Consider the following 15,260-nt stretch of genomic DNA (forward strand, 5'->3'; position numbering starts at 1 on the left):
CTCTGCTGCTCAAGAGAGCTTTAGTTCTCTGGCATTAGCATCAAAATTTAATTCTGCTGTGTTTTGTGAAACAACGGTACGTTGACAGGAATCTGCTAACATAGAGCATTTTCCCAAGAAATATCTGATCGAGATTGTTCTACAGTGAGCACAAGAGAGGCCTACCCCCTGACTTCAATAACTTTGCAAGAAGTACCCACTCTGTGCTCTATGATCTTTTATTCTGTTTGCATAATCAGTTTCTCACAAGGCTCAGGGTGAGAGACTGCTTTAATTTTACCTCTCTCCAAAGGACAAGTTCAAATGACCCTTAGTAAATTAATCCATTAGGGTCATGGTTCTTAATGTTGGCTGCATATTAGAATCACCTGGGGAGATTTTTAAACAAATACTCATACCTGGGCCCTGCTCCAAGAGATCTTGATTATTTGAGGTTTGAGTTTTTGTGATTACGATCACTTCCAGGCAACACATCTGGGATCTGTGTGGTCAGTTTTAGTCTCTGTCTCCCTAAGAGGCCTTGAGGTAGCTAGCTATGGTATACAAATGGTCTCAGAAGGGTCTCTCCTATATCTTGCAGGTGAGAGATGTTGCAATTTTGAGTCAGTGGAAGCTGAGCTATAGTTTGGGAAAAAAATCATAGCAGTTTTCCCAGGGTCTAACATATACTGATTGGAACCTTCTGAGTAAATGGAAATTGATGATAAATTATAACTCAGTCTCACCATCTTTTTGTGTATTTACAAGTTAAAATGCAAACATTTTTAAGTGTTTTAAATGGTCACATTTTACCTTTTTCATTTTATTTCATTTTTATACTTACACAGTTACTAGGCAGTTGCTGCATCCAAAATAAAAAATACATATATAGATAATCACAAAGGGAAAAAAAGAATAATCCCAGCACCAAGGGATAACCACTGTTAAGGTTAATTTATATATACAAGCCTAGGTCTTTATCCCCTATGATTTTATAGATATGAGACTACATAAAATTTCCAGTGATTTGTCATTTTTACCTACAAAAACATGGAATTATCTTTTACATATTCTGTAATCTGCTTTTGTTACTTAGTACTGTAAGGCAGATATTGCTTTGTGTCTGCCTGTGTGTATATGAGAGAGGGAGGTATATATCTATATGATGGAGAGAGAGGACAATCTACTTTTTATTTTTGGTGATGATTCATTTCTTTTTCACCTTTAATTTCTTGCTTCCTTTTTTATATTCCATGCTCCTGAAGCATTTCCATGGTATCCATTGTTCTTAGGAGCTATTTATATCCTCATCCCTACCCATCCACCCACATTCAGCCACTACTAGAGAACAAATGTGGTCAGCTGCATGCAGCCCACATCCCTGGGACTGCAGAGAGCAGGCCTGGGGGGAGATGGCACTTGTGGACAGATGGATTCATCTCCAACCATAGAGTGAGGGCTGCAGACAGAGGGCTGCTCCTCAAAATCTGTAGCTGGTGATTACTTGAAATCTGCTCTCATTGGTTTTGAATACTGCACAGATAGGCCTGATACCTGGGTCTATGTCATTTTTAAGATTCAGTTAGTAGGGTTGCTTAAAGGTAGACTAAATACCCAGTGGGACAGCAACTGTTTTCCCAGTAGCAATTCAAATACATCATTACAGTCAATGTTTACCTTTCTTTTATTTCGCTAGACTAGTCATATCCCATAGTTTTACTTCCAAAGACCACTTTTTTTGTTTTTCATAAATCATATACTTTGAAACCTTTGCCACCCCCAAAAACATATTTGCTAACTGTTTTGTATTTTAATTTACCCTCCACATACTTTGTACTCCTAAATGATTTAGGAGTTGATTCTGAAGTCTGTGGAATAGTCTGCCTTTTCTATCTATTCTCTGGCTTATTTCCTTATGTGTTGCAATAATTCTCTAGTGTTAGTGCGTAAAAATCTACCATCACTCCACATTGCCTCTGAGTCATCGCCAACTGCTCTGCCTACCTTTATGATCTTGCATTACTGGTCCCATCGTGCCAGAAATGACTTAATTTCTGGAGCACCTCAGTACAAATCTATGCACTAGTCTGATAAATCTATTGACTCTCTCCAGGGTCAACTCAAAGCTTTTATCCAGGCTGTTGCCTCACCTTGGGGAGCCCTTCCAGAAATGTTTCCTCACTCCATGGCAAAGATCAATTTGGTTATTTCCTGAAATCTCTGGAGATTACTCCATTTTCAGGCATTGCGTCCCTCTCTTGACAGTTTGTCTTATAGTCACTAAAACATGATGTGTTTTTTTCCAAAAATTAATATCACAAATGTTCATTTGATATATTTTATACTTTAAAAATCATTGTCAGTTATGGGTCTCTAACATGTAAATCATATTTAAATACTTATTTGTGTGACACTGCGACCACAGAGTCACAGCTAGAAAAAGAGAAGGGGGAATGAAATTAAGAGCTATTTGCCTGATTATTTGCTGACTGGTAGAAAAGAGATTGAGGTTATTGATTATCAGTGCATTTCATGTATTCATGCTTTTCCTCTCCTTTCGTAACTAGAAATAATTAAGAGCTGGTGCTATGCCCTCTGAATGCTATCCAAGGCTGCAGGAAATCCCAAGGCCTGGCAGATAGGCCTTGTGTTAGCAGTGAAAGATAATTAGACAAACATGAGACCTGCTTTGCATTGGCAACAGCATTACACTGGAATATGTCAGGGAGACAATAACAAGTGGGGATTCTGTTCTCTGAGTGTTCAAAGTTCATTTAGGTAGTAGAACATGAAGGAAAACAACCTCCAGCTCTTGTATACATCCTAAAACTATTTCAGTAATTAAAAACGCAGAAATATCAGAAGAGCATAAAATATAAACATCTCTAGATTTGACACTTTTTAGTTACCTTATTGCACTTTTATTTTCAGTTCATTTTTAAAGATCTTGCTCAGCAATGACTCTTCAGAGGCCATATTTATTCCACTTATTACTCGGTTAGTTCAGTTCTTGCTTTCTCACTCCAACCCCACTCCCTATAGCTTCCCAGCCTGTATAGACATCACAAGATCTATTACCCCTTTTAAAATGCAATCTGAGCATACTCATGGAGGACAAGCACAGAGAATATTAACTTCTTAGAGATTCCTCCTGGAGTTTTCCAATTGGTGATGTCTGTTAGAGAAATCACTGGTTTCCCCAGAGAAATCTGAGTAATTAGTGGGATTCCAGGGCTGAATGGCAAAAACACCCACTTAAATAACAAGTCCTATGAGTTGAGATGCACATTAGTAAATGAAAAACTGTTTTATTGACATCTTCTACCTATTCATTGTTCAAGATCCCATCATGTTAATTGGAGGAAGTCAGGAGGGTACCAAAACAGATGGCTCATGGCTGTCACTTCTGATGACAATGACCTTCCAGAACTGCCCTTAGTCAAAGCATATAATTAATGTGCATTTAGGAGATGTAGTCTTCCCCTTTTTCTTTCAAACTGGGGGGCCCTGGACAAATTAGTGTCCTTAATGAATCTGCATATTTTACTTTTGAGCTCAATCATTGAAACTTCTAGATTGATACCAACTTCATTGTGGATTTCTATCCATTCCTACTGATTCCATGTGTGTTAGTTTGTTTTTGTGATGAATATGCAGAGAAAAATATCTCTTGGACCACTGCAAACACTTTTAAGCCCATATCTATAAGACATTCTTATCAATAATTAGCCTCAAAGTGATAAAATGTAATGCTTCCAACTCTGCTTCTGCTCCAAGGGAAGATGCATAATAAAGTCCTTTTTCTAGCCTATGAATTCTTTTGCTTTAATTCCCTACCTTCCATTTAATAGAAATATATATGTACATATTCAAAACAGAACAAAAATGTCCAGATTCTATAATTTAAGCTTAAGAGAATCAAGTATTGGTTAATGTCATGATAATTGCTGAGGTAAGAGTAATATTCAAATAGTTAAAATCATTTAAAAATATCAAAATGAAATTAATATATTGAAGAGCTATCCACATTCCCATGTTTACTGCCATGTGATTTACAATAGCAAAGCTATGGAAACAACCTAAATGCCTGTTGATAAATAAATGGATACAGAAAATGTAGTATATACACACAATGAAATATAATTCACCTTAAAAGAGAAGGCCATCCTGCCACTTTCAACAACACAGATTAACCTGGAGAATATACTAAGTAAAACAAGCCAGATGCAGAAAGATAGATAGTGTATGATCTCACTAATATGAGGAATCTAAAAATACCAAACTCATAGAAACAGAGAGTAGCATGGTGGTTGCCAAGGGCTGAGGCTGGGATGGAGGACGTGGTCAAGGGGTATAAAGTTTAATTAGGTAAGATAAAGAAGTCCTAGAAATCTAATGTGAAACCATGTGACTACTGTTAACAATATTGTACTGTGTACTTGAAATCTGCTAAGAGGGCAAGACTTAAATGTTCTCACCACACATGCAGTTAAAAAAAAAAAAAAAAAAAAAAAAAGGAGCTATGTGAGGTAACAGATATGCTAATTAGCTTGATGTGGCAACTATTGTACAAGCGCACAGATCAGATCATCAAGCTGTGCAAATTAAATGTATACAATTTTTAGCTGTCAACTATAACTCAATACAGTTATAAAAAAGGAATCCTATTTGTAAGTGCCAGCCTTGCCCAGAGGGTCACAGTGGCTTCCTGCTGTGTCAAGAGTTGTTCCTTAAATTGCTCGGGAGGGAAGTAGGGAAGTTTGGAGAGGGAAGATGGTGGGGGTTGAGATTTGGGAGGGTTTGTTATGATGGCTAAGAAAATACTTAACTGATATGAGGCTATCAGTCCTGACTCGTTAAAAAATGCTTAAAGGGAAATTATAAATTGAGGACCCTTGACTTCCAAATTGTTTTTCAGCTTCATTAGTCCTCACACTAGCGCAAACATTTATCTAACATTACAGACCAAACTAACTGTACATAGGGTCTACATCTGTCTTGTTTACCTATTTCCAGTACCTAGGACAATAAATAGAATATAGTAGGTACTCAATAAATACTGTCAGATGAATCAGAACTGTTAAGCCTTATACAGTGTATATAATTTCAATCACAAATATTACAAAGTCAAGATTCATCAATTTCCTATGTCCTACATGAATTCATAGGACATTGTGGCTTCTTGATGAGGAGTTTAGAGTACAATGCTAAAGAGGTTGGATTTGATACGTCAGTCCCTAGCTGAGGCCAGCAACTTGTTTTGTTGGGGTAGGACAATTTGTTTCATATCTAAAAGTTATCCAACTCACTTCATGTAATAATGACTCAGATGGCTGATTTTAGGTGCAAATGAATTAGAATAAACTTCTCAAAACTCATTAAAAAACACATAATCTGAAGTCACTGAAATGTCAGTGGTATTACTTTCATATTATATAATGTGTATATATGTATATAAAATATATGTGTGTGTGCATATATATCTGGAATCTGGTAAATATATAGCTGCAATGTATTATGTTCATGTTTTACATGTATATCTATTTTAATGTGCTTATGTAGTGTGTGTGTATATGTATATATAGATAGAGAGACAGAGAGATGTGTGTATCTATCTCAAGTTTTTAAGCTAAAATAAAACTTAGTGATCTTCTTGCCAAATTTCCTCATTTTACAGTTACAGACACAAGATGCAAGATTATGAGATTTGCCCAAGGTAACGCACTAGTTAACAAAAGATCTGAACTGGGAACTAGGACTCCTGACTCCTTGTTTAGAGCTCTTTTTAGTACCTTGTCATAACTTTCTAAATGATCATGGCAATTTTCCATTCCGCTGAACACTAACATTGTCCTGTGCTAAACATATGTAAGCAGGGCCAGGTCTTTTCTTATTCACAGCACTGAAGCTCTGGAGAAAGGGAAAGGGCAGGGTTGATGGAGTTGATACTAACATCATCAATAGACATTATCATTATCTTTATGCTATTTATCACCTTTCATAATGATCTTGAAGAGTCATGTATTTAGTTTGTAATTTAAAGAGAAACGGTTGAATCAAAACAAAGAGGTTTCCTTTATCTCTATTCATTTGCTTTGTTCAGCACACCCCAGAGGCCACTGGGTTTTTTACAACAGTAGATTACTCAGTTTTAAATCACTGCCCTGATTGGGTTCTTGCCACTTCTTTTATAGCCAAACCACTCTATGATCTCAGACATTAAATCTTTCTCTAGTCCAGACTAATATTTCTTGCCCAGGGTTTTGTGCTGTTGAATCCTGATTAATTACACTGCAAATGTGAAATTTATAATTTACAAAACTAATGAAATGAGGAGAGTTTGCTTTATATGACAGAAAGCCAAAATTCTGGAAACATCCTGCCTAAAAGGGACCTTGGATATCAGTCATTACTAACCGCAAAAAAAAAAAAATTAAATATTGAAAATAAATATGGCAAGATTGCTAGTTTTGGAATCTGGGAATGTGGAATAAGAGAGTACCAGGCACGTAACAAATCATTGTTCTAGAACTGGTTCGTAACAGAATGGCAATAGTGGAATCTGTAGATCGCAATACACTCTAGTAGTGTATATGTTGTTGGGTTTTGTTTCTCCGGACTCCATTAAAAAATTTTTTTTGAATTTGGGTTGACAAATTAGGCTTTGCTTTATAAAAAATATTTTCTGCCACCTGTAATCTCAGCACTTTAGGAGGCCAAGGTGGGCAGATCGCCTGAGGTCAGAAGTTCGAGACCAGCTTGGCCAACATGGCAAAACCCCATCTCTATTAAAAATATAAACATTAGCTAGGCATGGTGGCAGGCGGCTATAATCCCAGCTACTCAGCAGACTGAGAAGGAAAAGTTGCTTGAATCCAGGAGGCAGAGGTTGCAGTGAGCTGAGATTGTGCCACTGCACTCCAGCCTGGATGATAGAGCAAGACTCTGTCTCAAATAACTAAATAAATAAATAAGGAAGGAAGGAAAAATATAAAAAGTATTTTCTGCCCAGGCTGTCAGAATAAATGTATTTCTTATGAGTGACAGAAGCTTATATATCTCCTACTCTCAACATGGTGAGGAGAGAAGCTTGTATTTTCTACTCTCAGTATGGTGAGAACTGATTTTCTCACCTGTGGTTCAGATGTTCATCCTTCCCCTTGCTGAGTTTCTCTTGAGGGTTTTTAAAATTTTACTTTTAAGAGAAAGAGTATTGCTGTGTTGCCCAGGTTGAAGTGCAGTAGGCTATTTACAGGCACAATCATGGTACTCTATAGCTTTGAACCTATAGGCCTTGAATTATAGGCCTCAAGTGATCCTCGGCCTCAGCCTCCAGAATAGCTGGGACTACATAGGTGTGCACAACAGTGTTTGACTTTGAGCTGATTTTAACTGTTGGTTAGAATCATACAATTTTATAAATTGTTGAGACCTTATAGCTCCCCTGGTCTGTCACCTTCTCAGGACCAAATCCTACCAGCTGAGCAGAGGAAGAATAGCCAATGGAGAGTAGTTCATTCAGCTACTTATGAGAAGTTCTAGGAAAGGATATTGATACTTTTGTTTGACAGAAAGTTTAAGAGTCCCTGTGAACTGTTAGAGTTCTCCTAAAGTCTTTCTTTGACAACTGACAGTATTTCTCAAATTACTGCTCAAGAATGGTTTGTATAAAGAATGTAATGAATGTATAAAGAATGTCTTCTATAGATTTTAATGACAAATACATTTTATTTCATTAGACACTATCTTAACCAGATGTATTAGGGAAAGTTTTAATGAAATAGAAAGTCTCACACTGTTGATACTGTTGAAGAACATGGAAAACATAATTTTTTCTGCCCCAAGAATTCTTTTATTAGAACACACACACATGTGCTGGGCACACTGGTTCATACCTGTAATCCTAGCACTTTGGGAGCCTGAGGTGGGAGGATCACTTGAACTCAGGAATTTGAGGCTACAGTAAGCTATGATTGTGCCATTGAACTCCAGCTTGGGTAATAAAATGAGACTCTGTCTCAAACAAAACAAAATACCTCCCCCCATACACACACACACACACACACACACACACACACACACACACCCCATAGTTATTACTATTTTGTATAATGGGGTGCTTACTATGGAGCGAAAATGCTTTACTCAGATTAGTTTATCTTCTCACAAAGAACCCTTTGTAATAGACATTGTCATAATTTTTATTTTATAGATGAGCAAATTTAAGCTTAGAGAAATTAAGACAGTTTTTCAAGGTGCTCCTGTTCAAAGCATTGCCATCAGAATTCAAACTCAAACAATCTCACTGCAGAGCCCTGAGAGTTCAACCTATCCTTCACCTAAGGGGTGAATATTCACATCCAACAGGCTCAATTCATTCATTTCTTCCAATTCTAGGTTCCTGTCCATTTTGAGTACCTCAAAAAGAGAATAGCTGGTTTCAACTCGGTCACAGAGGAGCTCTGAAGGCGATTTAGCCTGTGTTCTCAATGCCAGATCAATGCAGGCCCAACCTGGGCCAGCCTCCCTGAAGCCCAACCTCTGTACCTTCCAACAGTTCCCAGTTCAGTGTTTCTCGGGGATGTCATCTATAAAGTCTTCTTTGTTATGGATTTGCACTCTCACCGACAATCTGGTTCTAAGATTATAATTTAAGAACTATTTTTAAGCTTCCTGATGGTTTTGTCTCCAGTTTACAGCATCACAGGGACTTATTCTTATCTGCTTGTTTAGTTTTCTTGGGTTTGTGTTTGTTTTACTTTGTTTTGCTTTAGTCTTTTTCATCGCTCTCTAAGTAATATGATCTGGAGGTTCATACATCCTGCTCTCCGGCTGCCCAAATTCAGTTTTAGAGCCCTTACTTACAGTGGAGGTGTTTTATTTCGATGTCTTTCATAAAATGAACAAAGTTAGCAAGATGTGTTTGAGAGAAACAACCTTCCAGGGACTGTATTTCTGAAGTGCCACGTAGCACTTCTTACCTAATTTCACCAAAAGAATGCAAGTATAGTGGGAAAGTACACATTGAAATGTGCTGTGGGCTGGGGAGGGGGAGTGGGTAGCAATGGGAAAAAGTGGGTAGAAGGAGAGAAAGAAACAGACAAGCAGAATAACTGCCTTCATTTATATTAGTCGAGAAAGCATTTTTTACCTAGGCTCCTCAGTCCTGGCTATGTACCTGTAGCATAGATCCATGACAAAATAAAGAGAAAACGGTGACAACAGAAAAAGTTTCCTGGATGACAAAAGGCATCTTAAGTGTTTCAGACCTGGTTGGTAGGAAAGGCCACAGATTTTTAATAGCTTGTGAAATACACATCAATCATAAACCAACGGATGAAGGCCAGTCTTCATTGAAAAGGGAGATCACGTTCAAAACAACAATCGTATGTCTTTTTCTTTTCATTAAGGAGGCATAAAAATAGAAAAGTCAATAGTGGGTGGGTAACAAAGGGAGAAGCATTATGGTAATTTGTTGCATGTATTTTATTCTTGATCTTGTTTATGTCCAATCCACTCAGGATATGGCACTTGAGTGCAAATGCCCATCAAGAGGCACAATAATGACAGTTCTAGCTTTGTAAAAAAATTGTTTTTAAAGCCTTCACTAAGACACATGAATATTGCACCATCTCTGCTTTATTTTCTTTTTAATTAAGCATAATGGAAACTTCAGTCCTGAGCCACTCCACTCTGTCTCGTTAAAACTTGTTCCTCACTGGTCTTCATATTGGGTCCCATAATGGGAAAGTGTTTATTGGGGCATGGGGAAGGGATTGTTGCTAAGCTGCTAATGACACCATTTGTGCCCAAATCTACATTCTTACGACTCCTGTGGGTCTGCGATATTATATCCACATTTGCTATGCAGTATACATGAAAGCAAATTCTGAATTAATCAATTATTATGCAGAAAGGCAAACTATTGAGTATTTCTAGGAAAAAGTCTTTATGTAAAATGGAGCACCTACTATGTCATATAAATTAAAAGCACTTGGGAGAATTAGCAAGCAGTAGGATGCTTCATGGCCACATAAAAATGTACTGTGTTGGTGTGTTATCTCGCTAATGCCATTTTCACTTCTTGGCTTTAGAGAGTTGAACTATGCTATAATTAAGCACTTGTGCAGTGCAGCTGGTTCAGCTGGTTCTGAAATGTGAACTTGTCCAACAAGAAGTTTAAGATTGAGTCAAGTATGATTTCTGACTCCGACTAAAGAAAGGAATCAATAGGTTTTGTTTTGGTAAAGGGACACTCATCTGTTAAAATCCTATATAGAAGAGAGGTATTTCATGAAACCACTAGCACAGAAGTAAGTTGTTTTAGATGCATAGAGCTATCTCCAGGATGAAATTTATCTGATTCAGTGCCCTAGGAAACACAGGGAAGAAACTTAGGTAATTACTGTAATGGATAACAATGAGGTTTAGAATGGTTCAAGAGAAAATGCTTAACAAAGAAAACATGGCTTTCCTGTGATTAGAGTTTCACCTTTTCAAGTGCTTCCTCTAGGTTATTTAAGTAGATCATTCAATAGACAATGTGGTTACATTACTAGATGTAGCTCAGGGATGTTTATTTGAACCTGCTATTCTGTAGATGTCTTTATCCTTGATGGAGTTTCCTAACCATCAACTCAAACTTTCCTTATCACTGTAGCCATCAGAAGTGAAAACAAACCACCGTTTTTTAGTGATATTTCAGTTTTTGAACTGTCAATGTTGAACTGACCTATGTTATACCTTGACAAGAGGAACGGATTAGCTATCAGGTAAGTTAAGCCTTGAAGACCTCTTCTGTCTTACAGGCCCCTGTGGCATTTCTCTCGCTTTAGTCTCACTACACATCTAGGTGCTAATCCCTTTTGAAGCATACCCGTTTAATCTTCTCAAGCCAATGCCCTTAGTTTTATATCTGCTGGAGTGAAGAGAGAGGGAGCTGCCTTCTTTTATTCCTCAAGATCAAACTAAACACCCCGCCATCTTCACCATTCTCTTCCTGTCAATGAGGCATACACAGGTTATTTCCCTCTGGCTGTGGTCTGTGAGCATAGAGGCAGCTCTGTTCAGCAAGAAGGACCAATGGTCAGGTAACCACCTGATGCTGGTGTTCAAGCACAGAAAATATGGTTCTACAAGACCTTGTTTCTTGACAGTCATACCACATAATTACCTTTTTCCTCTGGAAAAGCAGTACTCTAGTATAAAGGCTGCATGTTTATGCTTGCAATTTAGATTTGTGGAGTCACTGTTATTGACAAAAAGTTCCTAATCTGCTTCTTACCAGTCTTGGGACCTTTACTTAATTTTTAATTTTTAAGTGACAGAGTCTCCCTGTGTCACCCAGGTTGGAGTGCAATGGTGAAATCATAGCTCACTGCAGCCTCGATCTCCTGGGCTCAAGTGATCCTCCTGCCTCAGCCTCCCGAACAGCTGGGACTACAGGCATGTACCACCACACTTGGCTACTTTTCCATTTTTCCTTAGTAGAGACCAGGGTCTTGCTATGTTACCCAGGCTAGTCTTGAACTCCTAGCCTCAAGCGATCCTCTGTCCTGGGCCTCCCAAATGCTAGGATAACAGGCATGAGCCACTATGTGCCAGCAGCATTTATTTTCTTGTTGAAAGCAGCTAGGTGTGGCCATCTTTGACAGTGTAGCATTAAAGGTTCTCTGTTCCAGTCACAACTAAACAAGCAACAATAATACTCAGATATTAAAGTGATCATTCAGAGCTGGCGGCTTCATCTTTAAGAGAAATGTAGCCCTCAGAGACAACAAAGAAAAACCAGATATTGTGTTGAAGGCTAAGTAAAATCAAAGACTTGTAGGTCATTTGACAGCCAAGAAATGCCATTGCGAAAACTCCAAGAGAAGGTGGAAATTGAGGAATTGCTTTAAGATCATGTTGAATGTCAAGAAAGACAATCAGGATGAAGAAAATTCCCAAATTGTAATATGACTTAGATCCTTCAACAAAGTTACTGCTCCATAAAGCTGTTGCCAAATGCTATTTTAATCAAAGCCAGCATTCACTGGAGCTCAATCCTCAGAGCACAGCTATTTTCACCAAGAGAACTCCGACAGAGTACCAGTGAGAAGCTCAGAGTGATGTTGGCATCATTTAACTGGATTGCCGTTCATCGCTTCCTGAAGAGATAGTGAAGTGTTATTTTTATTTTATTATTTTTTTGAGACAGGATCTCACTCTGTTGCCTCGACTAGGCTGCAATAGCATGATCATGGCTCATTGCAGCTTCAGTCTCCTGGGCTTAGGCAATCCTCACACCTCAGCTTCCAGAACAGCTGGGACTACAGGCATAAGCCACCATGTCTGGCTGATGTTTGTTTATTTATTTATTTGTTTGTTTGTGACGGATTTTCACTCTTGTTGCCAAGGCTGGAATACAATGGTGTGATCTCAGCTCAATGCAACCTGCGTCTCCCTGGTTTAAGCGATTCTCCTGCCTCAGCCTCCCTAGTAGCTAGGATTATAGGCATGCACCACCATGCCCGGCTAATTTTGTATTTTTAGTAGAAACAGGGTTTCTCTGTGTTGGTCAGGCTGGTCTCAAACTCCCAACCTCAGGTGATCTCCCCACCTCTGCTTCCCAAAGTGCTGGGATTACAGGCGTAAGCCACTGTGCCTGGCTGACTTATATTTTTTTAATTTTTATTTTTTGTAGAGACAGGGTCTGGCTATGTTGCCCAGGTTGGTCTTGAACTTTTGGTCTCAAGTGATCCTCCTGCCCTGGCCTTCCAAAGTGTTGGGATTATAGGTGTGAGCCACTATGCCTGATATTATTCATTTTTACTTATACCAGTAGCCACTTTCTATCTAAAAAGACAGACTACATCCTGGTGTTGAGCTCTTATGAACACATCCCTTTCCTACTGATACACAAATATATCTCGATTATATCAATAATCTCACAGACTTCACCCTTTTTCCTTCAAAAATCTTAGTCACTATAGCCATCAAAAGTCTCTTATCATTTGACAAATATACTAATATGCATACAATGAAGGCTAGAAAAAACATGCTGAAGTGAAAAAGGAAATGGAAGAAATTAATAGACTGAATAGAAGGAAAAGGCTTATGTAGCATTTTCAACTCATGGGGGGATTTAAAAGAGATCTTTTTACATATTCCAAGCCTATCTTCCTAGCTGTTTTATTTCCACTATAGGAAAGGATTAAGCTGTTTTAATTTCACAAAAGTACATATGCATCTGTGATGGTTAATTTTGTGTTGACTTGACTAGGCCTTGGGGTGCCCAGATATCTAGTCATATATTATTCTAGATGGTTATGCGAGAGTGTTTTTAGATGGGATTAATGTTTAAATTCATAGACTCAATAAAGCAGTTGCCCCTCCATAATGTGGATGGGCTTCATTCAATTAGTTGAAGACCTAAACAGAACAAAAGACCAACCCTCCCCTGAGTATGAGAGAATGCTCCTTGACAGGTGTTCCTGGTTCCACAGCAGCCTACCAACCTTTAGACCTGAACCGGGACACTGGCTTTGCAGATTTTGAACCTGCCGGGCTTCAGAGTCACATAAGCCAATTTTCATAATAAAAATCTTTAAATATCTCTCCATTGCACTCTTTCTCTGTGTGTGTGCATATCCTATTAGTTCTGTTTCTCTGGAGAACCCTGACTAATATAGCATCTCAAATAGATGTCAGAGTTAGGATTGAGTCTTGCCAGTACATTTTCAGTGCTGATAAGTCCTTTCAGCCCTAAACAGAACTCTTAATTCAACTGATAAATGACAAGCTATTACAATGCAAATGCAAAAAAATATATATTTGTGTGTTGGATAACAATTCTTTGTTATATTAAGAGCTAACTATTATCTGTTTCCAATCAGTAATTGTAAGATTAAGTCTTAGTCAATTAAGATTGAAGCCTGATATCCATAGATTTTCCCCAAGTGCAAGTTCAATCTGTGGTTGATAGTGAAGGTTATTACTATGACTATAAAAAACACAACCAGTAGCCAAATAGTTATATCTTCATGGCTCTTTAGAAGACATGAAATTCACAGCCCAAGTCTACTAACTTAAAAACATGGGCATCCATGGCTTAGTCAGGTTGACGTATAAAATTAACCAGATGTATATGTACTTGTAAAATTCAAAAAGCTTAGTTCTTTCCTTAAAGCCACTCATGGTCATAGTTCAGGCACATACAGTTGCTTTAGGCAGTTCATTGGCTTACTAAATGAACTCTTCCTATGGACATTGGCCATGTGTAGTTTTAGTGACACATGAGTGGTTTTCTAAGTGTTCTGTTTGTATTTTCCTGTAATCGAAATAAAAACAGTCACATCTCAAGTGTATGTTTTAGAAAAATCTGGTGGTATTCAAGAGAGGTGAGGAGCACATTTCTTTAAACATTCTTCTATTGAGCTTGTGTTCAATGTCCTTACATTTAGGAAGGGGGAAGGCTTTTTGAAGGTGGCAAACGGTTAGTATGCATTTATTGGAGAGCATACCCAAAGTATAACTGGTGGGTAGGTGGTCTTCCATTACAACCTCCTGTATTTGATCTGATGCATGCAGGATAATCAGTGCTTATACTAGCAAATAAAGGCACTGTAGGCTATCAGGAAGTGCTCATTTCAATGTACTAATCATTTTAACCAATGTATGATTAACCATACAGATTTAGTTTGAAAACACAACAGGTAGCAGATGCCTGCCTTCAAGGGTACTCAGTCATACTGAGGCAGAAAAATAAAACCAACTTAGATATTTCCTCCATACTGACATCTTCCCAAAGCAAAGGTGACACATCTCCCTAAGATCACAAACTAGTAAGCTATGGTATTTTTTGCTGGGTATTTCCCAAGGAATTTTCCAAGAAGGCAAACAGTTCTAGAGAAATAAATGCTCAGTCCTGTGTTTTTTTAAAGACCCCAGCAAAATCAATACACCTTGGCTCACCTGAGTGGGTGAGCGAAGAAGAGATCCATATCAATTGTGTACCTACTCTGTGCCATTCAACATTCAAATATGTTATCATTTAGCCTTGATAATATTAAAATGTGGGTATCATAATTGGTAATTATAGTCAGAGAAGTTAAGAGGTTAAGCAACTTGCCCCAAAATCACAAAGTAAATAAGGAAGAGCACCAAATTAAAACTATTTCTCTTTGACTCTACTTGACCCTCCCATGTCTTGTAACCCAGACAGATAGTCCCTTGGTGATGGTAATAATGTAATCTCAGTAATAAAGCAAAGGCTTGAGAATTTTGTAACAAACATTCTA

At 38.0% G+C, this 15,260-nt stretch overlaps 1 protein-coding gene across 5 annotated transcripts in view; it reads right to left on the reverse strand.

Annotated features, from left to right (window-relative positions):
• UNC5D (unc-5 netrin receptor D) overlaps positions 1–15,260 on the reverse strand; it is a 241,832-nt gene that overhangs the window by 92,408 nt on the left and 134,164 nt on the right. The window lies entirely within an intron of this gene.

This window comes from Aotus nancymaae, unplaced genomic scaffold, assembly GCF_030222135.1.
Source record: "Aotus nancymaae isolate 86718 unplaced genomic scaffold, 86718_ANA_hifiasm-v0.15.2.pri h1tg000079l, whole genome shotgun sequence".
Taxonomy (NCBI): Eukaryota; Metazoa; Chordata; class Mammalia; order Primates; family Aotidae; genus Aotus; species Aotus nancymaae.